The sequence below is a fragment of the Eucyclogobius newberryi genome, unplaced genomic scaffold, assembly GCF_026437365.1.
Source record: "Eucyclogobius newberryi isolate DKJ021-1_F unplaced genomic scaffold, fEucNew1.0.hap1 SCAF_4, whole genome shotgun sequence".
In the NCBI taxonomy this organism is placed as follows: Eukaryota; Metazoa; Chordata; class Actinopteri; order Gobiiformes; family Gobiidae; genus Eucyclogobius; species Eucyclogobius newberryi.
The window spans coordinates 43,587,719-43,612,724 of NW_027316056.1; the positions used below are offsets into that span (position 1 = coordinate 43,587,719).

The 25,006-nt window shown below is 50.4% G+C and overlaps 1 protein-coding gene across 1 annotated transcript in view; it reads right to left on the reverse strand.

The window, feature by feature from the left end:
* LOC140377065 (uncharacterized) overlaps positions 1 to 25,006 on the reverse strand; it is a 224,078-nt gene that overhangs the window by 129,831 nt on the left and 69,241 nt on the right. The gene's annotated exons all lie outside the window — the stretch shown is intronic.

Consider the following 25,006-nt stretch of genomic DNA (forward strand, 5'->3'; position numbering starts at 1 on the left):
TTGCTTCTGACGTTAGCTCGCTTCTGCTGTTAGCTCGCTTCTGATGTTAGCTCGCTTCTGCTCGCTTCTGATGTTAGCTCGCTTCTGACGTTAGCTCGCTTCTGACGTTAGCTCGCTTCTGACGTTAGCTCGCTTCTGCTGTTAGCTCGCTTCTGACGTTAGCTCGCTTCTGACGTTAGCTCGCTTCTGACGTTAGCTCGCTTCTGACGTTAGCTCGCTTCTGACGTTAGCTCACTTCTGCTGTTAGCTCGCTTCTGACGTTAGCTCACTTCTGCTGTTAGCTCGCTTCTGATGTTAACTCGCTTCTGCTCTTGGCTCACTTCTGACATTAGCTCACTTCTGACGTTACTGCTGTTAGCTCGCTTCTGACGTTAGCTCGCTTCTGCTGTTAGCTCGCTTCTGCTTTTAGCTCGCTTTTGCTGTTAGCTCGCTTCTGACGTTAGCTCACTTCTGCTGTTAGCTCGCTTCTGACGTTGGCTAACTTCTGACGTTAGCTCACTTCTGACGTTAGCTCGCTTCTGCTGTTAGCTCGCTTCTGACATTAGCTCGCTTCTGCTGTTAACTCGCTTCTGACGTTAGCTCACTTCTGCTGTTAACTCGCTTTTGACGTTAACTGGCTTCAGACGTTAGCTCACTTCTGACGTTAGCTCGCTTCTGCTGTTAGCTCGCTTCTGACGTTAGCTCGCTTCTGACGTTAGCTCGCTTCTGCTGTTAACTCGCTTCTGACGTTAGCTCGCTTCTGACGTTAGCTCGCTTCTGACGTTAGCTCGCTTCTGCTGTTAACTCGCTTCTGACGTTAGCTCGCTTCTGACGTTAGCTCACTTCTGCTGTTAGCTCGCTTCTGACGTTAACTGGCTTCAGACGTTAGCTCACTTCTGACGTTAGCTCACTTCTGACGTTAGCTCACTTCTGCTGTTAGCTGGCTTCTGACGTTAGCTCACTTCTGACGTTAGCTCGCTTCTGCTGTTAGCTCGCTTCTGATGTTAGCTCGCTTCTGACGTTAGCTCGCTTCTGCTGTTAGCTCGCTTCTGCTGTTAGCTCGCTTCTGACGTTAGCTCGCTTCTGCTTTTAGCTCACTTCTGACATTAGCTCACTTCTGACGTTACTGCTGTTAGCTCGCTTCTGACGTTAGCTCGCTTCTGACGTTAGCGCACTTCTGACGTCAGCTCGCTTCTGCTTTTAGCTCGCTTCTGCTGTTAGCTCGCTTCTGCTGTTAGGTCGCTTCTGACGTTAGCTCACTTCTGCTGTTAGCTCACTTCTCAAGTTAGCTCACTTCTGCTGTTAGCTCGCTTTTGACGTTAACTGGCTTCAGACGTTAGCTCACTTCTGACGTTAGCTCGCTTCTGACGTTAGCTCGCTTCTGACGTTAGCTCGCTTCTGACGTTAGCTCGCTTCTGACGTCAGCTCACTTCTGCTGTTAGCTCGCTTCTGACGTTAACTGGCTTCAGACGTTAGCTCACTTCTGACGTTAGCTAACTTCTGACGTTAGCTATCTTCTGCTGTTAGCTCGCTTCTGACGTTAGCTCACTTCTGACGTTAGCTCGCTTCTGCTGTTAACTCGCTTCTGCTCGCTTCTGACGTTAGCTTGCTTCTGACGTTAGCTCGCTTCTGCTGTTAGCTCGCTTCTGCTGTTAGCTCGCTTCTGCTCGCTTCTGATGTTAGCTCGCTTCTGCCGTTAGCTCGCTTCTGACGTTAGCTCGCTTCTGACGTTAGCTCGCTTCTGACGTTAGCTCGCTTCTGACGTTAGCTCGCTTCTGCTGTTAGCTCGCTTCTGCTGTTAGCTCGCTTCTGACGTTAGCTCGCTTCTGACGTTAGCTCACTTCTGCTGTTAGCTCGCTTCTGACGTTAGCTCACTTCTGCTGTTAGCTCGCTTCTGATGTTAACTCGCTTCTGCTCTTGGCTCACTTCTGACATTAGCTCACTTCTGACGTTACTGCTGTTAGCTCGCTTCTGACGTTAGCTCGCTTCGGACGTCAGCTCACTTCTGCTGTTAGCTCGCTTCTGCTTTTAGCTCGCTTTTGCTGTTAGCTCGCTTCTGACGTTAGCTCACTTCTGCTGTTAGCTCGCTTCTGACGTTGGCTAACTTCTGACGTTAGCTCACTTCTGACGTTAGCTCACTTCTGCTGTTAGCTCGCTTTTAACGTTAACTGGCTTCAGACGTTAGCTCACTTCTGACGTTAGCTCGCTTCTGCTGTTAGCTCGCTTCTGACGTTAGCTCGCTTCTGCTGTTAACTCGCTTCTGACGTTAGCTCGCTTCTGACGTTAGCTCGCTTCTGACGTTAGCTCGCTTCTGATGTTAGCTCGCTTCTGACGTTAGCTCGCTTCTGCTGTTAACTCGCTTCTGACGTTAGCTCGCTTCTGACGTTAGCTCGCTTCTGACGTTAGCTCGCTTCTGACGTTAGCTCACTTCTGCTGTTAGCTCGCTTCTGACGTTAACTGGCTTCAGACGTTAGCTCACTTCTGACGTTAGCTCACTTCTGACGTTAGCTCACTTCTGCTGTTAGCTCGCTTCTGACGTTAGCTCACTTCTGCTGTTAGCTCGCGTCTGCTGTTAGCTCGCTTCTGCCGTTAGCTCGCTTCTGACGTTAGCTCGCTTCTGACGTTAGCTCGCTTCTGCTGTTAGCTCGCTTCTGCTGTTAGCTCGCTTCTGACGTTAGCTCGCTTCTGCTTTTAGCTCACTTCTGACATTAGCTCACTTCTGACGTTACTGCTGTTAGCTCGCTTCTGACGTTAGCGCACTTCTGACGTCAGCTCGCTTCTGCTTTTAGCTCGCTTCTGCTGTTAGCTCGCTTCTGCTGTTAGCTCGCTTCTGACGTTAGCTCACTTCTGACGTTAGCTCACTTCTGCTGTTAGCTCGCTTTTGACGTTAACTGGCTTCAGACGTTAGCTCACTTCTGACGTTAGCTCGCTTCTGCTGTTAGCTCGCTTCTGACGTTAGCTCGCTTCTGACGTTAGCTCGCTTCTGCTGTTAACTCGCTTCTGACGTTAGCTCGCTTCTGATGTTAGCTCGCTTCTGACGTTAGCTCGCTTCTGACGTTAGCTCGCTTCTGCTGTTAACTCGCTTCTGACGTTAGCTCGCTTCTGACGTTAGCTCGCTTCTGACGTTAGCTCGCTTCTGACGTTAGCTCACTTCTACTGTTAGCTCGCTTCTGACGTTAACTGGCTTCTGACGTTAGCTCGCTTCTGACGTTAGCTCGCTTCTGACGTTAGCTCGCTTCTGCTGTTAGCTCGCTTCTGCTGTTAGCTCGCTTCTGCTCGCTTCTGCTGTTAGCTCGCTTCTGATGTTAGCTCGCATCTGATGTTAGCTCGCTTCTGCCGTTAGCTCGCTTCTGACGTTAGCTCGCTTCTGACGTTAGCTCGCTTCTGACGTTAGCTCGCTTCTGACGTTAGCTTGCTTCTGCTGTTAGCTCGCTTCTGCTGTTAGCTCGCTTCTGACGTTAGCTCGCTTCTGACTTTAGCTCGCTTCTGACGTTAGCTCGCTTCTGACGTTAGCTCGCTTCTGACGTTAGCTCACTTCTGCTGTTAGCTCGCTTCTGACGTTAGCTCACTTCTGCTGTTAGCTCACTTCTGACATTAGCTCACTTCTGACGTTACTGCTGTTAGCTCGCTTCTGACGTTAGCTCGCTTCTGACGTTAGCGCACTTCTGACGTCAGCTCACTTCTGCTGTTAGCTCGCTTCTGCTTTTAGCTCGCTTTTGCTGTTAGCTCGCTTCTGACGTTAGCTCACTTCTGCTGTTAGCTCACTTCTCAAGTTAGCTAACTTCTGCTGTTAGCTCGCTACTGACGTTGGTTAACTTCTGACGTTAGCTCACTTCTGACGTTAGCTCACTTCTGCTGTTAGCTCGCTTTTAACGTTAACTGGCTTCAGACGTTAGCTCACTTCTGACGTTAGCTCGCTTCTGCTGTTAGCTCGCTTCTGACGTTAGCTCGCTTCTGACGTTAGCTCGCTTCTGCTGTTAACTCGCTTCTGACGTTAGCTCGCTTCTGACGTTAGCTCGCTTCTGACGTTAGCTCCCTTCTGCTGTTAACTCGCTTCTGACGTTAGCTGGCTTCTGACGTTAGCTCACTTCTGCTGTTAGCTCGCTTCTGACGTTAGCTCACTTCTGCTGTTAGCTCACTTCTGACTTTAGCTCACTTCTGCTGTTAGCTCGCTTCTGACGATAGCTCACTTCTGCTGTTAGCTCACTTCTGACCTTAGCTCGCTTCTGACGTTAGCTCACTTCTGACGTTAGCTCACTTCTGACGTTAGCTGGCTTCTGACGTTAGCTCACTTCTGCTGTTAGCTCGCTTCTGACCTTAGCTCGCTTCTGACGTTAGCTGGCTTCTGACGTTAGCTCGCTTCTGCTGTTAGCTGGCTTCTGACGTTAGCTCGCTTCTGCTGTTAGCTTGCTTCTGACGTTAGCTCGCATCTGACGTTAGCTCGCTTCTGCTGTTAGCTCGCGTCTGCTGTTAGCTCGCTTCTGACGTTAGCTCGCTTCTGACGTTAGCTCGCTTCTGCTGTTAGCTCGCTTCTGCTGTTAGCTCGCTTCTGACGTTAGCTCGCTTCTGCTTTTAGCTCACTTCTGACATTAGCTCACTTCTGACGTTACTGCTGTTAGCTCGCTTCTGACGTTAGCTCGCTTCTGACGTTAGCGCACTTCTGACGTCAGCTCGCTTCTGCTTTTAGCTCGCTTCTGCTGTTAGCTCGCTTCTGCTGTTAGCTCGCTTCTGCTGTTAGCTCGCTTCTGACGTTAGCTCACTTCTGCTGTTAGCTCACTTCTCAAGTTAGCTCACTTCTGCTGTTAGCTCGCTTCTGACGTTGGCTAACTTCTGACGTTAGCTCACTTCTGACGTTAGCTCGCTTCTGCTGTTAGCTCGCTTCTGACGTTAGCTCGCTTCTGACGTTAGCTCGCTTCTGACGTTAGCTCGCTTCTGACGTTAGCTCGCTTCTGACGTTAGCTCACTTCTGACGTTAGCTCACTTCTGCTGTTAGCTCGCTTCTGACGTTAACTGGCTTCAGACGTTAGCTCACTTCTGACGTTAGCTCGCTTCTGCTGTTAGCTCGCTTCTGCTCGCTTCTGCCGTTAGCTCGCTTCTGATGTTAGCTCGCTTCTGATGTTAGCTCGCTTCTGATGTTAGCTCGCTTCTGCTGTTAGCTCGCTTCTGCCGTTAGCTCGCTTCTGACGTTAGCTCGCTTCTGACGTTAGCTCGCTTCTGATGTTAGCTCGCTTCTGACGTTAGCTCGCTTCTGCTGTTAACTCGCTTCTGACGTTAGCTCGCTTCTGACGTTAGCTCGCTTCTGACGTTAGCTCGCTTCTGACGTTAGCTCGCTTCTGCTGTTAGCTCGCTTCTGACGTTAACTGGCTTCAGACGTTAGCTCACTTCTGACGTTAGCTCACTTCTGACGTTAGCTCACTTCTGCTGTTAGCTCGCTTCTGACGTTAGCTCACTTCTGCTGTTAGCTCGCGTCTGCTGTTAGCTCGCTTCTGCCGTTAGCTCGCTTCTGACGTTAGCTCGCTTCTGACGTTAGCTCGCTTCTGCTGTTAGCTCGCTTCTGCTGTTAGCTCGCTTCTGACGTTAGCTCGCTTCTGCTTTTAGCTCACTTCTGACATTAGCTCACTTCTGACGTTACTGCTGTTAGCTCGCTTCTGACGTTAGCGCACTTCTGACGTCAGCTCGCTTCTGCTTTTAGCTCGCTTCTGCTGTTAGCTCGCTTCTGCTGTTAGCTCGCTTCTGACGTTAGCTCACTTCTGACGTTAGCTCGCTTCTGACGTTGGCTAACTTCTGACGTTAGCTCACTTCTGACGTTAGCTCACTTCTGCTGTTAGCTCGCTTTTGACGTTAACTGGCTTCAGACGTTAGCTCACTTCTGACGTTAGCTCGCTTCTGCTGTTAGCTCGCTTCTGACGTTAGCTCGCTTCTGACGTTAGCTCGCTTCTGCTGTTAACTCGCTTCTGACGTTAGCTCGCTTCTGACGTTAGCTCGCTTCTGACGTTAGCTCGCTTCTGCTGTTAACTCGCTTCTGACGTTAGCTCGCTTCTGACGTTAGCTCGCTTCTGACGTTAGCTCGCTTCTGACGTTAGCTCACTTCTACTGTTAGCTCGCTTCTGACGTTAACTGGCTTCTGACGTTAGCTCGCTTCTGACGTTAGCTCGCTTCTGACGTTAGCTCGCTTCTGCTGTTAGCTCGCTTCTGCTGTTAGCTCGCTTCTGCTCGCTTCTGCTGTTAGCTCGCTTCTGATGTTAGCTCGCTTCTGATGTTAGCTCGCTTCTGCCGTTAGCTCGCTTCTGACGTTAGCTCGCTTCTGACGTTAGCTCGCTTCTGCTGTTAGCTCGCTTCTGCTGTTAGCTCGCTTCTGACGTTAGCTCACTTCTGACGTTAGCTCGCTTCTGACGTTGGCTAACTTCTGACGTTAGCTCACTTCTGACGTTAGCTCACTTCTGCTGTTAGCTCGCTTTTGACGTTAACTGGCTTCAGACGTTAGCTCACTTCTGACGTTAGCTCGCTTCTGCTGTTAGCTCGCTTCTGACGTTAGCTCGCTTCTGACGTTAGCTCGCTTCTGCTGTTAACTCGCTTCTGACGTTAGCTCGCTTCTGACGTTAGCTCGCTTCTGACGTTAGCTCGCTTCTGCTGTTAACTCGCTTCTGACGTTAGCTCGCTTCTGACGTTAGCTCGCTTCTGACGTTAGCTCGCTTCTGACGTTAACTGGCTTCTGACGTTAGCTCGCTTCTGACGTTAGCTCGCTTCTGACGTTAGCTCGCTTCTGCTGTTAGCTCGCTTCTGCTGTTAGCTCGCTTCTGCTCGCTTCTGCTGTTAGCTCGCTTCTGATGTTAGCTCGCTTCTGATGTTAGCTCGCTTCTGACGTTAGCTCGCTTCTGACGTTAGCTCGCTTCTGACGTTAGCTCGCTTCTGCTGTTAGCTCGCTTCTGCTGTTAGCTCGCTTCTGACGTTAGCTCGCTTCTGACTTTAGCTCGCTTCTGACGTTAGCTCGCTTCTGACGTTAGCTCGCTTCTGACGTTAGCTCACTTCTGCTGTTAGCTCGCTTCTGACGTTAGCTCACTTCTGCTGTTAGCTCACTTCTGACATTAGCTCACTTCTGACGTTACTGCTGTTAGCTCGCTTCTGACGTTAGCTCGCTTCTGACGTTAGCGCACTTCTGACGTCAGCTCACTTCTGCTGTTAGCTCGCTTCTGCTTTTAGCTCGCTTTTGCTGTTAGCTCGCTTCTGACGTTAGCTCACTTCTGCTGTTAGCTCACTTCTCAAGTTAGCTAACTTCTGCTGTTAGCTCGCTACTGACGTTGGTTAACTTCTGACGTTAGCTCACTTCTGACGTTAGCTCACTTCTGCTGTTAGCTCGCTTTTAACGTTAACTGGCTTCAGACGTTAGCTCACTTCTGACGTTAGCTCGCTTCTGACGTTAGCTCGCTTCTGCTGTTAGCTCGCTTCTGACGTTAGCTCGCTTCTGACGTTAGCTCGCTTCTGCTGTTAACTCGCTTCTGACGTTAGCTCGCTTCTGACGTTAGCTCGCTTCTGACGTTAGCTCCCTTCTGCTGTTAACTCGCTTCTGACGTTAGCTGGCTTCTGACGTTAGCTGGCTTCTGACGTTAGCTCGCTTCTGCTGTTAGCTCGCTTCTGACGTTAGCTCACTTCTGCTGTTAGCTCACTTCTGACTTTAGCTCGCTTCTGACGATAGCTCACTTCTGCTGTTAGCTCACTTCTGACCTTAGCTCGCTTCTGACGTTAGCTCACTTCTGACGTTAGCTCACTTCTGACGTTAGCTGGCTTCTGACGTTAGCTCACTTCTGCTGTTAGCTCGCTTCTGACCTTAGCTCGCTTCTGACGTTAGCTGGCTTCTGACGTTAGCTCGCTTCTGCTGTTAGCTGGCTTCTGACGTTAGCTCGCTTCTGCTGTTAGCTTGCTTCTGACGTTAGCTCGCATCTGACGTTAGCTCGCTTCTGCTGTTAGCTCGCGTCTGCTGTTAGCTCGCTTCTGACGTTAGCTCGCTTCTGACGTGAGCTCGCTTCTGCTGTTAGCTCGCTTCTGCTGTTAGCTCGCTTCTGACGTTAGCTCGCTTCTGCTTTTAGCTCACTTCTGACATTAGCTCACTTCTGACGTTACTGCTGTTAGCTCGCTTCTGACGTTAGCTCGCTTCTGACGTTAGCGCACTTCTGACGTCAGCTCGCTTCTGCTTTTAGCTCGCTTCTGCTGTTAGCTCGCTTCTGCTGTTAGCTCGCTTCTGCTGTTAGCTCGCTTCTGACGTTAGCTCACTTCTGCTGTTAGCTCACTTCTCAAGTTAGCTCACTTCTGCTGTTAGCTCGCTTCTGACGTTGGCTAACTTCTGACGTTAGCTCACTTCTGACGTTAGCTCACTTCTGCTGTTAGCTCGCTTTTGACGTTAACTGGCTTCAGACGTTAGCTCACTTCTGACGTTAGCTCGCTTCTGCTGTTAGCTCGCTTCTGACGTTAGCTCGCTTCTGACGTTAGCTCGCTTCTGACGTTAGCTCGCTTCTGACGTTAGCTCGCTTCTGCTGTTAGCTCGCTTCTGACGTTAGCTCGCTTCTGACGTTAGCTCACTTCTGACGTTAGCTCACTTCTGCTGTTAGCTCGCTTCTGACGTTAACTGGTTTCAGACGTTAGCTCACTTCTGACGTTAGCTCGCTTCTGCTGTTAACTCGCTTCTGCTCGCTTCTGACGTTAGCTCGCTTCTGCTGTTAGCTCGCTTCTGCTGTTAGCTCGCTTCTGCTAGCTTCTGCTGTTAGCTCGCTTCTGATGTTAGCTCGCTTCTGATGTTAGCTCGCTTCTGCTGTTAGCTCGCTTCTGCCGTTAGCTCGCTTCTGACGTTAGCTCGCTTCTGACGTTAGCTCGCTTCTGACGTTAGCTCGCTTCTGCTGTTAGCTCGCTTCTGCTGTTAGCTCGCTTCTGACGTTAGCTCGCTTCTGACGTTAGCTCGCTTCTGACGTTAGCTCGCTTCTGCTGTTAACTCGCTTCTGACGTTAGCTCGCTTCTGACGTTAGCTCGCTTCTGACGTTAGCTCGCTTCTGACGTTAGCTCGCTTCTGCTGTTAACTCGCTTCTGACGTTAGCTCGCTTCTGACGTTAGCTCGCTTCTGACGTTAGCTCGCTTCTGACGTTAGCTCACTTCTACTGTTAGCTCGCTTCTGACGTTAACTGGCTTCTGACGTTAGCTCGCTTCTGACGTTAGCTCGCTTCTGACGTTAGCTCGCTTCTGCTGTTAGCTCGCTTCTGCTGTTAGCTCGCTTCTGCTCGCTTCTGCTGTTAGCTCGCTTCTGATGTTAGCTCGCTTCTGATGTTAGCTCGCTTCTGACGTTAGCTCGCTTCTGACGTTAGCTCGCTTCTGACGTTAGCTCGCTTCTGCTGTTAGCTCGCTTCTGCTGTTAGCTCGCTTCTGACGTTAGCTCGCTTCTGACTTTAGCTCGCTTCTGACGTTAGCTCGCTTCTGACGTTAGCTCGCTTCTGACGTTAGCTCACTTCTGCTGTTAGCTCGCTTCTGACGTTAGCTCACTTCTGCTGTTAGCTCACTTCTGACGTTAGCTCGCTTCTGACGTTAGCTCGCTTCTGCTGTTAGCTCGCTTCTGACGTTAGCTCGCTTCTGACGTTAGCTCGCTTCTGCTGTTAACTCGCTTCTGACGTTAGCTCGCTTCTGACGTTAGCTCGCTTCTGACGTTAGCTCCCTTCTGCTGTTAACTCGCTTCTGACGTTAGCTGGCTTCTGACGTTAGCTGGCTTCTGACGTTAGCTCGCTTCTGCTGTTAGCTCGCTTCTGACGTTAGCTCACTTCTGCTGTTAGCTCACTTCTGACTTTAGCTCGCTTCTGACGATAGCTCACTTCTGCTGTTAGCTCACTTCTGACCTTAGCTCGCTTCTGACGTTAGCTCACTTCTGACGTTAGCTCACTTCTGACGTTAGCTGGCTTCTGACGTTAGCTCACTTCTGCTGTTAGCTCGCTTCTGACCTTAGCTCGCTTCTGACGTTAGCTGGCTTCTGACGTTAGCTCGCTTCTGCTGTTAGCTGGCTTCTGACGTTAGCTCGCTTCTGCTGTTAGCTCGCTTCTGACGTTAGCTCGCATCTGACGTTAGCTCGCTTCTGCTGTTAGCTCGCGTCTGCTGTTAGCTCGCTTCTGACGTTAGCTCGCTTCTGACGTGAGCTCGCTTCTGCTGTTAGCTCGCTTCTGCTGTTAGCTCGCTTCTGACGTTAGCTCGCTTCTGCTTTTAGCTCACTTCTGACATTAGCTCACTTCTGACGTTACTGCTGTTAGCTCGCTTCTGACGTTAGCTCGCTTCTGACGTTAGCGCACTTCTGACGTCAGCTCGCTTCTGCTTTTAGCTCGCTTCTGCTGTTAGCTCGCTTCTGCTGTTAGCTCGCTTCTGCTGTTAGCTCGCTTCTGACGTTAGCTCACTTCTGCTGTTAGCTCACTTCTCAAGTTAGCTCACTTCTGCTGTTAGCTCGCTTCTGACGTTGGCTAACTTCTGACGTTAGCTCACTTCTGACGTTAGCTCACTTCTGCTGTTAGCTCGCTTTTGACGTTAACTGGCTTCAGACGTTAGCTCACTTCTGACGTTAGCTCGCTTCTGCTGTTAGCTCGCTTCTGACGTTAGCTCGCTTCTGACGTTAGCTCGCTTCTGACGTTAGCTCGCTTCTGACGTTAGCTCGCTTCTGCTGTTAGCTCGCTTCTGACGTTAGCTCGCTTCTGACGTTAGCTCACTTCTGACGTTAGCTCACTTCTGCTGTTAGCTCGCTTCTGACGTTAACTGGTTTCAGACGTTAGCTCACTTCTGACGTTAGCTCGCTTCTGCTGTTAACTCGCTTCTGCTCGCTTCTGACGTTAGCTCGCTTCTGCTGTTAGCTCGCTTCTGCTGTTAGCTCGCTTCTGCTAGCTTCTGCTGTTAGCTCGCTTCTGATGTTAGCTCGCTTCTGATGTTAGCTCGCTTCTGCTGTTAGCTCGCTTCTGCCGTTAGCTCGCTTCTGACGTTAGCTCGCTTCTGACGTTAGCTCGCTTCTGACGTTAGCTCGCTTCTGCTGTTAGCTCGCTTCTGCTGTTAGCTCGCTTCTGACGTTAGCTCGCTTCTGACGTTAGCTCGCTTCTGACGTTAGCTCACTTCTGACGTTAGCTCACTTCTGCTGTTAGCTCGCTTCTGACGTTAGCTCACTTCTGCTGTTAGCTCGCTTCTGCTCTTGGCTCACTTCTGACATTAGCTCACTTCTGACGTTACTGCTGTTAGCTCGCTTCTGACGTTAGCTCGCTTCTGACGTTAGCGCACTTCTGACGTCAGCTCACTTCTGCTGTTAGCTCGCTTCTGCTTTTAGCTCGCTTTTGCTGTTAGCTCGCTTCTGACGTTAGCTCACTTCTTCTGTTAGCTCGCTTCTGACGTTGGTTAACTTCTGACGTTAGCTCACTTCTGACGTTAGCTCACTTCTGCTGTTAGCTCGCTTTTAACGTTAACTGGCTTCAGACGTTAGCTCACTTCTGACGTTAGCTCGCTTCTGACGTTAGCTCGCTTCTGACGTTAGCTCGCTTCTGCTGTTAGCTCGCTTCTGACGTTAGCTCGCTTCTGACGTTAGCTCGCTTCTGCTGTTAACTCGCTTCTGACGTTAGCTCGCTTCTGACGTTAGCTCGCTTCTGACGTTAGCTCGCTTCTGCTGTTAACTCGCTTCTGACGTTAGCTGGCTTCTGACGTTAGCTCACTTCTGCTGTTAGCTCGCTTCTGACGTTAGCTCACTTCTGCTGTTAGCTCACTTCTGACTTTAGCTCACTTCTGCTGTTAGCTCGCTTCTGACGATAGCTCACTTCTGCTGTTAGCTCACTTCTGACCTTAGCTCGCTTCTGACGTTAGCTCGCTTCTGACGTTAGCTCGCTTCTGACGTTAGCTGGCATCTGACGTTAGCTCGCTTCTGACGTTAGCTGGCTTCTGACGTTAGCTCACTTCTGCTGTTAGCTCGCTTCTGACGTTAGCTCGCTTCTGACGTTAGCGCGCTTCTGCTGTTAGCTCGCTTCTGACGTTAGCTCACTTCTGCTGTTAGCTCGCTTCTGACGTTGGCTCACTTCTGACGTTAGCTCGCTTCTGCTGTTAGCTCGCTTCTGACGTTAACTGGCTTCAGACGTTAGCTCGCTTCTGATGTTAACTCACTTCTGCTGTTAGCTCACTTCTGACTTTAGCTCACTTCTGCTGTTAGCTCGCATCTGACGTTAGCTCACTTCTGACCTTAGCTCGCTTCTGACGTTAGCTCACTTCTGACGTTAGCTCACTTCTGACGTTAGCTGGCTTCTGACGTTAGCTCACTTCTGCTGTTAGCTCGCTTCTGACCTTAGCTGGCTTCTGACGTTAGCTGGCTTCTGACGTTAGCTCGCTTCTGCTGTTAGCTCGCTTCTGACGTTAGCTCGCTTCTGACGTTAGCTCGCTTCTGCTTTTAGCTCACTTCTGACATTAGCTCACTTCTGACGTTACTGCTGTTAGCTCGCTTCTGACGTTAGCTCGCTTCTGACGTCAGCTCGCTTCTGCTTTTAGCTCGCTTCTGCTGTTAGCTCGCTTCTGCTGTTAGCTCGCTTCTGACGTTAGCTCACTTCTGCTGTTAGCTCACTTCTCAAGTTAGCTCACTTCTGCTGTTAGCTCGCTTCTGACGTTGGCTAACTTCTGACGTTAGCTCACTTCTGACGTTAGCTCACTTCTGCTGTTAGCTCGCTTTTGACGTTAACTGGCTTCAGACGTTAGCTCACTTCTGACGTTAGCTCGCTTCTGCTGTTAGCTGGCTTCTGACGTTAGCTCACTTCTGCTGTTAGCTCGCTTCTGACCTTAGCTGGCTTCTGACGTTAGCTCGCTTCTGACGTTAGCTCGCTTCTGACGTTAGCTCGCTTCTGCTGTTAGCTCGCTTCTGACGTTAGCTCGCTTCTGACGTTAGCTCACTTCTGCTGTTAGCTCGCTTCTGACGTTAACTGGCTTCAGACGTTAGCTCACTTCTGACGTTAGCTCACTTCTGACGTTAGCTCACTTCTGCTGTTAGCTGGCTTCTGACGTTAGCTCACTTCTGACGTTAGCTCGCTTCTGCTGTTAGCTCGCTTCTGCTGTTAGCTCGCTTCTGCTCGCTTCTGACGTTAGCTTGCTTCTGACGTTAGCTCGCTTCTGCTGTTAGCTCGCTTCTGCTGTTAGCTCGCTTCTGCTCGCTTCTGCTGTTAGCTCGCTTCTGATGTTAGCTCGCTTCTGATGTTAGCTCGCTTCTGCCGTTAGCTCGCTTCTGCCGTTAGCTCGCTTCTGACGTTAGCTCGCTTCTGACGTTAGCTCGCTTCTGACGTTAGCTCGCTTCTGACGTTAGCTCGCTTCTGCTGTTAGCTCGCTTCTGACGTTAGCTCGCTTCTGCTTTTAGCTCACTTCTGACATTAGCTCACTTCTGACGTTACTGCTGTTAGCTCGCTTCTGACGTTAGCTCGCTTCTGACGTTAGCGCACTTCTGACGTCAGCTCGCTTCTGCTTTTAGCTCGCTTCTGCTGTTAGCTCGCTTCTGCTGTTAGCTCGCTTCTGACGTTAGCTCACTTCTGCTGTTAGCTCACTTCTCAAGTTAGCTCACTTCTGCTGTTAGCTCGCTTTTGACGTTAACTGGCTTCAGACGTTAGCTCACTTCTCAAGTTAGCTCACTTCTGCTGTTAGCTCGCTTTTGACGTTAACTGGCTTCAGACGTTAGCTCACTTCTGACGTTAGCTCGCTTCTGACGTTAGCTCGCTTCTGCTGTTAACTCGCTTCTGACGTTAGCTCGCTTCTGACGTTAGCTCGCTTCTGATGTTAGCTCGCTTCTGACGTTAGCTCGCTTCTGCTGTTAACTCGCTTCTGACGTTAGCTCGCTTCTGACGTTAGCTCGCTTCTGACGTTAGCTCACTTCTTCTGTTAGCTCGCTTCTGACGTTAGCTCACTTCTGACGTTAGCTCACTTCTGCTGTTAGCTTGCTTCTGACGTTAGCTCACTTCTGACGTTAGCTCGCTTCTGCTGTTAACTCGCTTCTGCTCGCTTCTGACGTTAGCTCGCTTCTGACGTTAGCTCGCTTCTGCTGTTAGCTCGCTTCTGCTGTTAGCTCGCTTCTGATGTTAGCTCGCTTCTGATGTTAGCTCGCTTCTGCTGTTAGCTCGCTTCTGACGTTAGCTCGCTTCTGACGTTAGCTCGCTTCTGCTGTTAGCTCGCTTCTGCTGTTAGCTCGCTTCTGACGTTAGCTCGCTTCTGACGTTAGCTCGCTTCTGACGTTAGCTCACTTCTGCTGTTAGCTCGCTTCTGATGTTAACTCGCTTCTGCTCTTGGCTCACTTCTGACATTAGCTCACTTCTGACGTTACTGCTGTTAGCTCGCTTCTGACGTCAGCTCACTTCTGCTGTTAGCTCGCTTCTGCTTTTAGCTCGCTTTTGCTGTTAGCTCACTTCTGCTGTTAGCTCACTTCTCAAGTTAGCTAACTTCTGCTGTTAGCTAGCTTCTGACGTTGGCTAACTTCTGACGTTAGCTCACTTCTGACGTTAGCTCACTTCTGCTGTTAGCTCGCTTTTAACGTTAACTGGCTTCAGACGTTAGCTCACTTCTGACGTTAGCTCGCTTCTGACGTTAGCTCGCTTCTGCTGTTAGCTCGCTTCTCACGTTAGCTCGCTTCTGCTGTTAACTCGCTTCTGACGTTAGCTCGCTTCTGACGTTAGCTCGCTTCTGACGTTAGCTCGCTTCTGACGTTAGCTCGCTTCTGCTGTTAACTCGCTTCTGACGTTAGCTCGCTTCTGACGTTAGCTCGCTTCTGACGTTAGCTCGCTTCTGACGTTAGCTCACTTCTGCTGTTAGATCGCTTCTGACGTTAACTGGCTTCAGACGTTAGCTCACTTCTGACGTTAGCTCACTTCTGCTGTTAGCTCGCTTCTGCTGTTAGCTCGCTTCTGCTGTTAGCTCGCGTCTGCTCGCTTCTGCTGTTAGCTCGCTTCTGCCGTTAGCTCGCTTCTGCCGTTAGCTCGCTTCTGCCGTTAGCTCGCTTCTGCTGTTAGCTCGCTTCTGCTTTTAGCTCACTTCTGACATTAGCTCACTTCTGACGTTACTGCTGTTAGCTCGCTTCTGACGTTAGCTCGCTTCTGACGTTAGCGCACTTCTGACGTCAGCTCGCTTCTGCTTTTAGCTCGCTTCTGCTGTTAGCTCGCTTCTGCTGTTAGCTCGCTTCTGCTGTTAGCTCGCTTCTGACGTTAGCTCACTTCTGCTGTTAGCTCACTTCTCAAGTTAGCTCACTTCTGCTGTTAGCTCGCTTCTGACGTTGGCTAACTTCTGACGTTAGCTCACTTCTGACGTTAGCTCACTTCTGCTGTTAGCTCGCTTTTGACGTTAACTGGCTTCAGACGTTAGCTCACTTCTGACGTTAGCTCGCTTCTGCTGTTAGCTCGCTTCTGACGTTAGCTCGCTTCTGACGTTAGCTCGCTTCTGCTGTTAACTCGCTTCTGACGTTAGCTCGCTTCTGCTGTTAACTCGCTTCTGACGTTAGCTCGCTTCTGACGTTAGCTCGCTTCTGACGTTAGCTCGCTTCTGACGTTAGCTCACTTCTGCTGTTAGCTCGCTTCTGACGTTAACTGGCTTCAGACGTTAGCTCACTTCTGACGTTAGCTCGCTTCTGCTTGCTTCTGACGTTAGCTCGCTTCTGCTGTTAGCTCGCTTCTGCTGTTAGCTCGCTTCTGCTGTTAGCTCGCTTCTGCTCGCTTCTGATGTTAGCTCGCTTCTGCTGTTAGCTCGCTTCTGCCGTTAGCTCGCTTCTGACGTTAGCTCGCTTCTGACGTTAGCTCACTTCTGCTGTTAGCTCGCTTCTGATGTTAACTCGCTTCTGCTCTTGGCTCACTTCTGACATTAGCTCACTTCTGACGTTACTGCTGTTAGCTCGCTTCTGACGTCAGCTCACTTCTGCTGTTAGCTCGCTTCTGCTTTTAGCTCGCTTTTGCTGTTAGCTCACTTCTGCTGTTAGCTCACTTCTGCTGTTAGCTCACTTCTCAAGTTAGCTAACTTCTGCTGTTAGCTAGCTTCTGACGTTGGCTAACTTCTGACGTTAGCTCACTTCTGACGTTAGCTCACTTCTGCTGTTAGCTCGCTTTTAACGTTAACTGGCTTCAGACGTTAGCTCACTTCTGACGTTAGCTCGCTTCTGACGTTAGCTCGCTTCTGCTGTTAGCTCGCTTCTCACGTTAGCTCGCTTCTGCTGTTAACTCGCTTCTGACGTTAGCTCGCTTCTGACGTTAGCTCGCTTCTGACGTTAGCTCGCTTCTGATGTTAGCTCGCTTCTGCTGTTAACTCGCTTCTGACGTTAGCTCGCTTCTGACGTTAGCTCGCTTCTGACGTTAGCTCGCTTCTGACGTTAGCTCACTTCTGCTGTTAGCTCGCTTCTGACGTTAACTGGCTTCAGACGTTAGCTCACTTCTGACGTTAGCTCGCTTCTGACGTTAGCTCGCTTCTGACGTTAGCTCGCTTCTGACGTTAGCTCGCTTCTGCTGTTAGCTCGCTTCTGCTGTTAGCTCGCGTCTGCTCGCTTCTGCCGTTAGCTCGCTTCTGCCGTTAGCTCGCTTCTGACGTTAGCTCGCTTCTGACTTTAGCTCGCTTCTGACGTTAGCTCGCTTCTGCTGTTAGCTCGCTTCTGACGTTAGCTCGCTTCTGCTTTTAGCTCACTTCTGACATTAGCTCACTTCTGACGTTACTGCTGTTAGCTCGCTTCTGACTTTAGCTCGCTTCTGACGTTAGCGCACTTCTGACGTCAGCTCGCTTCTGCTGTTAGCTCGCTTTTAACGTTAACTGGCTTCAGACGTTAGCTCACTTCTGACGTTAGCTCGCTTCTGACGTTAGCTCGCTTCTGCTGTTAGCTCGCTTCTCACGTTAGCTCGCTTCTGCTGTTAACTCGCTTCTGACGTTAGCTCGCTTCTGACGTTAGCTCGCTTCTGACGTTAGCTCGCTTCTGACGTTAGCTCGCTTCTGACGTTAGCTCGCTTCTGCTGTTAGCTCGCTTCTGCTGTTAGCTCGCGTCTGCTTGCTTCTGCCGTTAGCTCGCTTCTGCCGTTAGCTCGCTTCTGCCGTTAGCTCGCTTCTGACGTTAGCTCGCTTCTGACGTTAGCTCGCTTCTGACGTTAGCTCGCTTCTGCTGTTAGCTCGCTTCTGACGTTAGCTCGCTTCTGCTTTTAGCTCACTTCTGACATTAGCTCACTTCTGACGTTACTGCTGTTAGCTCGCTTCTGACTTTAGCTCGCTTCTGACGTTAGCGCACTTCTGACGTCAGCTCGCTTCTGCTGTTAGCTCGCTTTTAACGTTAACTGGCTTCAGACGTTAGCTCACTTCTGACGTTAGCTCGCTTCTGACGTTAGCTCGCTTCTGCTGTTAGCTCGCTTCTCACGTTAGCTCGCTTCTGCTGTTAACTCGCTTCTGACGTTAGCTCGCTTCTGACGTTAGCTCGCTTCTGACGTTAGCTCGCTTCTGACGTTAGCTCGCTTCTGCTGTTAACTCGCTTCTGACGTTAGCTCGCTTCTGACGTTAGCTCGCTTCTGACGTTAGCTCGCTTCTGACGTTAGCTCACTTCTGCTGTTAGATCGCTTCTGACGTTAACTGGCTTCAGACGTTAGCTCACTTCTGACGTTAGCTCACTTCTGCTGTTAGCTCGCTTCTGCTGTTAGCTCGCTTCTGCTGTTAGCTCGCGTCTGCTCGCTTCTGCCGTTAGCTCGCTTCTGCCGTTAGCTCGCTTCTGCCGTTAGCTCGCTTCTGACGTTAGCTCGCTTCTGACTTTAGCTCGCTTCTGCTGTTAGCTCGCTTCTGCTGTTAGCTCGCTTCTGACGTTAGCTCGCTTCTGCTTTTAGCTCACTTCTGACATTAGCTCACTTCTGACGTTACTGCTGTTAGCTCGCTTCTGACGTTAGCTCGCTTCTGACGTTAGCGCACTTCTGACGTCAGCTCGCTTCTGCTTTTAGCTCGCTTCTGCTGTTAGCTCGCTTCTGCTGTTAGCTCGCTTCTGCTGTTAGCTCGCTTCTGACGTTAGCTCACTTCTGCTGTTAGCTCACTTCTCAAGTTAGCTCACTTCTGCTGTTAGCTCGCTTCTGACGTTGGCTAACTTCTGACGTTAGCTCACTTCTGACGTTAGCTCACTTCTGCTGTTAGCTCGCTTTTGACGTTAGCTCGCTTCTGACGTTAGCTCGCTTCTGACGTTAGCTCGCTTCTGCTGTTAACTCGCTTCTGACGTTAGCTCGCTTCTGCTGTTAACTCGCTTCTGACGTTAGCTCGCTTCTGACGTTAGCTCGCTTCTGACGTTAGCTCGCTTCTGCTGTTAACTCGCTTCTGACGTTAGCTCGCTTCTGACGTTAGCTCGCTTCTGACGTTAGCTCGCTTCTGACGTTAGCTCACTTCTGACATTAGCTCACTTCTGACGTTAGCTCGCTTCTGACGTTAACTGGCTTCAGACGTTAGCTCACTTCTGACGTTAGCTCACTTCTGACGTTAGCTCGCTTCTGCTGTTAACTCGCTTCTGCTTGCTTCTGACGTTAGCTCGCTTCTGCTGTTAGCTCGCTTCTGCTGTTAGCTCGCTTCTGCTGTTAGCTCGCTTCTGCTCGCTTCTGATGTTAGCTCGCTTCTGCTGTTAGCTCGCTTCTGCCGTTAGCTCGCTTCTGACGTTAGCTCGCTTCTGACGTTAGCTCACTTCTGCTGTTAGCTCGCTTCTGATGTTAACTCGCTTCTGCTCTTGGCTCACTTCTGATGTTAACTCGCTTCTGCTCTTGGCTCACTTCTGACATTAGCTCACTTCTGACGTTACTGCTGTTAGCTCGCTTCTGACGTCAGCTCACTTCTGCTGTTAGCTCGCTTCTGCTTTTAGCTCGCTTTTGCTGTTAGCTCACTTCTGCTGTTAGCTCACTTCTGCTGTTAGCTCACTTCTCAAGTTAGCTAACTTCTGACGTTGGCTAACTTCTGACGTTAGCTCACTTCTGACGTTAGCTCACTTCTGCTGTTAGCTCGCTTTTAACGTTAACTGGCTTCAGACGTTAGCTCACTTCTGACGTTAGCTCGCTTCTGACGTTAGCTCGCTTCTGCTGTTAGCTCGCTTCTCACGTTAGCTCGCTTCTGCTGTTAACTCGCTTCTGACGTTAGCTCGCTTCTGACGTTAGCTCGCTTCTGACGTTAGCTCGCTTCTGATGTTAGCTCGCTTCTGCTGTTAACTCGCTTCTGACGTTAGCTCGCTTCTGACGTTAGCTCGCTTCTGACGTTAGCTCGCTTCTGACGTTAGCTCACTTCTGCTGTTAGCTCGCTTCTGACGTTAACTGGCTTCAGACGTTAGCTCACTTCTGACGTTAGCTCACTTCTGACGTTAGCTCGCTTCTGACGTTAGCTCGCTTCTGACGTTAGCTCGCTTCTGCTGTTAGCTCGCTTCTGCTGTTAGCTCGCGTCTGCTTGCTTCTGCCGTTAGCTCGCTTCTGCCGTTAGCTCGCTTCTGCCGTTAGCTCGCTTCTGACGTTAGCTCGCTTCTGACGTTAGCTCGCTTCTGACGTTAGCTCGCTTCTGCTGTTAGCTCGCTTCTGACGTTAGCTCGCTTCTGCTTTTAGCTCACTTCTGACATTAGCTCACTTCTGACGTTACTGCTGTTAGCTCGCTTCTGACTTTAGCTCGCTTCTGACGTTAGCGCACTTCTGACGTCAGCTCGCTTCTGCTTTTAGCTCGCTTCTGCTGTTAGCTCGCTTCTGCTGTTAGCTCGCTTCTGCTGTTAGCTCGCTTCTGACGTTAGCTCACTTCTGCTGTTAGCTCGCTTCTGACGTTGGCTAACTTCTGACGTTAGCTCACTTCTGACGTTAGCTCACTTCTGCTGTTAGCTCGCTTTTGACGTTAACTGGCTTCAGACGTTAGCTCACTTCTGACGTTAGCTCGCTTCTGCTGTTAGCTCGCTTCTGACGTTAGCTCGCTTCTGACGTTAGCTCGCTTCTGCTGTTAACTCGCTTCTGACGTTAGCTCGCTTCTGACGTTAGCTCGCTTCTGACGTTAGCTCGCTTCTGACGTTAGCTCGCTTCTGCTGTTAACTCGCTTCTGACGTTAGCTTGCTTCTGACGTTAGCTCGCTTCTGACGTTAGCTCGCTTCTGACGTTAGCTCACTTCTGCTGTTAGCTCGCTTCTGACGTTAGCTCGCTTCAGACGTTAGCTCACTTCTGACGTTAGCTCACTTCTGACGTTAGCTCGCTTCTGCTGTTAACTCGCTTCTGCTTGCTTCTGACGTTAGCTCGCTTCTGCTGTTAGCTCGCTTCTGCTGTTAGCTCGCTTCTGCTGTTAGCTCGCTTCTGCTCGCTTCTGCTGTTAGCTCGCTTCTGATGTTAGCTCGCTTCTGATGTTAGCTCGCTTCTGCTGTTAGCTCGCTTCTGCCGTTAGCTCGCTTCTGACGTTAGCTCGCTTCTGACGTTAGCTTGCTTCTGACGTTAGCTCGCTTCTGCTGTTAGCTCGCTTCTGCTGTTAGCTCGCTTCTGACGTTAGCTCGCTTCTGACGTTAGCTCGCTTCTGACGTTAGCTCACTTCTGCTGTTAGCTCGCTTCTGACGTTAGCTCACTTCTGCTGTTAGCTCGCTTCTGATGTTAACTCGCTTCTGCTCTTGGCTCACTTCTGACATTAGCTCACTTCTGACGTTACTGCTGTTAGCTCGCTTCTGACGTTAGCTTGCTTCTGACGTTAGCTCGCTTCTGCTGTTAGCTCGCTTCTGACGTTAGCTCGCTTCTGACGTTAGCTCGCTTCTGACGTCAGCTCACTTCTGCTGTTAGCTCGCTTCTGCTTTTAGCTCGCTTCTGACGTTAGCTCACTTCTGCTGTTAGCTCACTTCTCAAGTTAGCTAACTTCTGCTGTTAGCTCGCTTTTAACGTTAACTGGCTTCAGACGTTAGCTCGCTTCTGACGTTAGCTCGCTTCTGACGTTAGCTCGCTTCTGCTGTTAACTCGCTTCTGACGTTAGCTCGCTTCCGACGTTAGCTCACTTCTGACGTTAGCTCGCTTCTGACGTTAGCTCACTTCTGCTGTTAGCTCACTTCTGCTGTTAGCTCGCTTCTGACGTTAGCTCACTTCTGACGTTAGCTCGCTTCTGCTGTTAACTCGCTTCTGCTCGCTTCTGACGTTAGCTTGCTTCTGACGTTAGCTCGCTTCTGCTGTTAGCTCGCTTCTGCTGTTAGCTCGCTTCTGACGTTAGCTCACTTCTGCTGTTAGCTCGCTTCTGACCTTAGCTGGCTTCTGACGTTAGCTGGCTTCTGACGTTAGCTGGCTTCTGACGTTAGCTCGCTTCTGCTGTTAGCTGGCTTCTGACGTTAGCTCGCTTCTGCTGTTAGTTCGCTTCTGACGTTAGCTCGCTTCTGCTGTTAGCTAGCTTCTGACGTTACTGCTTTTAGCTCACTTCTGACGTTGGCTAACTTCTGACGTTAGCTCACTTCTGACATTAGCTCACTACTGCTGTTAGCTCACTTCTGACATTAGCTCACTTCTGCTGTTAGCTCGCTTCTGCTGTTAACTCGCTTCTGACGTTAGCTCACTTCTGACCTTAGCTCGCTTCTGCTGTTAGCTCGCTTCTGCTGTTAGCTCACTTCTGACGTTAGCTCACTTCTGCTGTTAGCTCGCTTCTGACGTTAGCGCGCTTCTCCTCTTAGCTCGCTTCTGACGTTAGCTCGCTTCTGACGGTAGCTCGTTACTGCTGTTAGCTCGATTCTGACGTTAGCTCGCTTCTGACGTTAGCTCGCTTCTGACCTTAGCTCGCTTCTGACGTTAGCTCGCTTCTGCTGTTAGCTCGCTTCTGCTGTTAGCTCACTTCTGCTGTTAGCTCGCTTCTGACGTTAACTGGCTTCAGACGTTAGCTCGCTTCTGACGTTAGCTCACTTCTGCTGTTAGCTCGCTTCTGACCTTAGCTCACTTCTGACGTTAGCTCGCTTCTGACGTTAGCTCACTTCTGCTGTTAGCTCGCTTCTGACGATAGCTCACTTCTGCTGTTAGCTCACTTCTGACCTTAGCTCGCTTCTGACGTTAGCTCGCTTCTGACGTTAGCTCGCTTCTGACGTTAGCTCGCTTCTGACGTTAGCTTGCTTCTGACGTTAGCTCGCTTCTGCTGTTAGCTCACTTCTGACGTTAGCTCACTTCTGCTGTTAGCTCGCTTCTGACGTTAACTAGCTTCAGACGTTAGCTCACTTCTGCTGTTAGCTCGCTTCTGACGTTAGCTCCCTTCTGACGTTAGCTCGCTTCTGCTCGCTTCTGACGTTAGCTCGCTTCTGACGTTAGCTCGCTTCTGACGTTAGCTCGCTTCTGCTGTTAGCTCGCTTCTGACGTTAACTGGCTTCAGACGTTAGCTCACTTCTGACGTTAGCTCACTTCTGACGTTAGCTCACTTCTGCTGTTAGCTCGCTTCTGCTGTTAGCTCGCTTCTGCTGTTAGCTCGCGTCTGCTCGCTTCTGCTGTTAGCTCGCTTCTGCCGTTAGCTCGCTTCTGCTGTTAGCTCGCTTCTGCCGTTAGCTCGCTTCTGACGTTAGCTCGCTTCTGACGTTAGCTCGCTTCTGCTGTTAGCTCGCTTCTGCTGTTAGCTCGCTTCTGACGTTAGCTCGCTTCTGCTTTTAGCTCACTTCTGACATTAGCTCACTTCTGACGTTACTGCTGTTAGCTCGCTTCTGACGTTAGCTCGCTTCTGACGTTAGCGCACTTCTGACGTCAGCTCGCTTCTGCTTTTAGCTCGCTTCTGCTGTTAGCTCGCTTCTGCTGTTAGCTCGCTTCTGCTGTTAGCTCGCTTCTGACGTTAGCTCACTTCTCAAGTTAGCTCACTTCTGCTGTTAGCTTGCTTCTGACGTTGGCTAACTTCTGACGTTAGCTCACTTCTGACGTTAGCTCACTTCTGCTGTTAGCTCGCTTTTGACGTTAACTGGCTTCAGACGTTAGCTCACTTCTGACGTTAGCTCGCTTCTGCTGTTAGCTCGCTTCTGACGTTAGCTCGCTTCTGCTGTTAACTCGCTTCTGACGTTAGCTCGCTTCTGACGTTAGCTCGCTTCTGACGTTAGCTCGCTTCTGACGTTAGCTCGCTTCTGACGTTAGCTCACTTCTGACGTTAGCTCACTTCTGCTGTTAGCTCGCTTCTGACGTTAACTGGCTTCAGACGTTAGCTCACTTCTGACGTTAGCTCACTTCTGACGTTAGCTCGCTTCTGCTGTTAACTCGCTTCTGCTTGCTTCTGACGTTAGCTCGCTTCTGCTGTTAGCTCGCTTCTGCTGTTAGCTCGCTTCTGCTCGCTTCTGATGTTAGCTCGCTTCTGCTGTTAGCTCGCTTCTGCCGTTAGCTCGCTTCTGACGTTAGCTCGCTTCTGACGTTAGCTCACTTCTGCTGTTAGCTCGCTTCTGATGTTAGCTCGCTTTTGACGTTAACTGGCTTCAGACGTTAGCTCACTTCTGACGTTAGCTCGCTTCTGCTGTTAGCTCGCTTCTGCTGTTAACTCGCTTCTGACGTTAGCTCGCTTCTGACGTTAGCTCGCTTCTGACGTTAGCTCGCTTCTGCTGTTAACTCGCTTCTGACGTTAGCTTGCTTCTGACGTTAGCTCGCTTCTGACGTTAGCTCGCTTCTGACGTTAGCTCACTTCTGCTGTTAGCTCGCTTCTGACGTTAGCTCGCTTCTGACGTTAACTGGCTTCAGACGTTAGCTCACTTCTGACGTTAGCTCACTTCTGACGTTAGCTCGCTTCTGCTGTTAACTCGCTTCTGCTTGCTTCTGACGTTAGCTCGCTTCTGCTGTTAGCTCGCTTCTGCTGTTAGCTCGCTTCTGCTGTTAGCTCGCTTCTGCTCGCTTCTGCTGTTAGCTCGCTTCTGATGTTAGCTCGCTTCTGCTGTTAGCTCGCTTCTGCCGTTAGCTCGCTTCTGACGTTAGCTCGCTTCTGACGTTAGCTCGCTTCTGACGTTAGCTCGCTTCTGCTGTTAGCTCGCTTCTGCTGTTAGCTCGCTTCTGACGTTAGCTCGCTTCTGACGTTAGCTCGCTTCTGACGTTAGCTCACTTCTGCTGTTAGCTCGCTTCTGACGTTAGCTCACTTCTGCTGTTAGCTCGCTTCTGATGTTAACTCGCTTCTGCTCTTGGCTCACTTCTGACATTAGCTCACTTCTGACGTTACTGCTGTTAGCTCGCTTCTGACGTTAGCTCGCTTCTGACGTTAGCGCACTTCTGACGTCAGCTCACTTCTGCTGTTAGCTCGCTTCTGCTTTTAGCTCGCTTCTGACGTTAGCTCACTTCTGCTGTTAGCTCACTTCTCAAGTTAGCTAACTTCTGCTGTTAGCTCGCTTTTAACGTTAACTGGCTTCAGACGTTAGCTCACTTCTGACGTTAGCTCGCTTCTGACGTTAGCTCGCTTCTGACGTTAGCTCGCTTCTGCTGTTAACTCGCTTCTGACGTTAGCTCGCTTCTGACGTTAGCTCACTTCTGCTGTTAGCTCACTTCTGCTGTTAGCTCGCTTCTGACGTTAGCTCACTTCTGACGTTAGCTCGCTTCTGCTGTTAACTCGCTTCTGCTCGCTTCTGACGTTAGCTTGCTTCTGACGTTAGCTCGCTTCTGCTGTTAGCTCGCTTCTGCTGTTAGCTCGCTTCTGACGTTAGCTCATTTCTGCTGTTAGCTCGCTTCTGACCTTAGCTGGCTTCTGACGTTAGCTGGCTTCTGACGTTAGCTCGCTTCTGCTGTTAGCTCGCTTCTGCTGTTAGCTGGCTTCTGACGTTAGCTCCCTTCTGACCTTAGCTCGCTTCTGCTCGCTTCTGACGTTAGCTCGCTTCTGCCGTTAGCTCGCTTCTGACGTTAGCTCGCTTCTGACGTTAGCTCACTTCTGCTGTTAGCTCGCTTCTGATGTTAACTCGCTTCTGCTCTTGGCTCACTTCTGACATTAGCTCACTTCTGACGTTACTGCTGTTAGCTCGCTTCTGACGTCAGCTCACTTCTGCTGTTAGCTCGCTTCTGCTTTTAGCTCGCTTTTGCTGTTAGCTCACTTCTGCTGTTAGCTCACTTCTCAAGTTAGCTAACTTCTGACGTTAGCTCACTTCTGA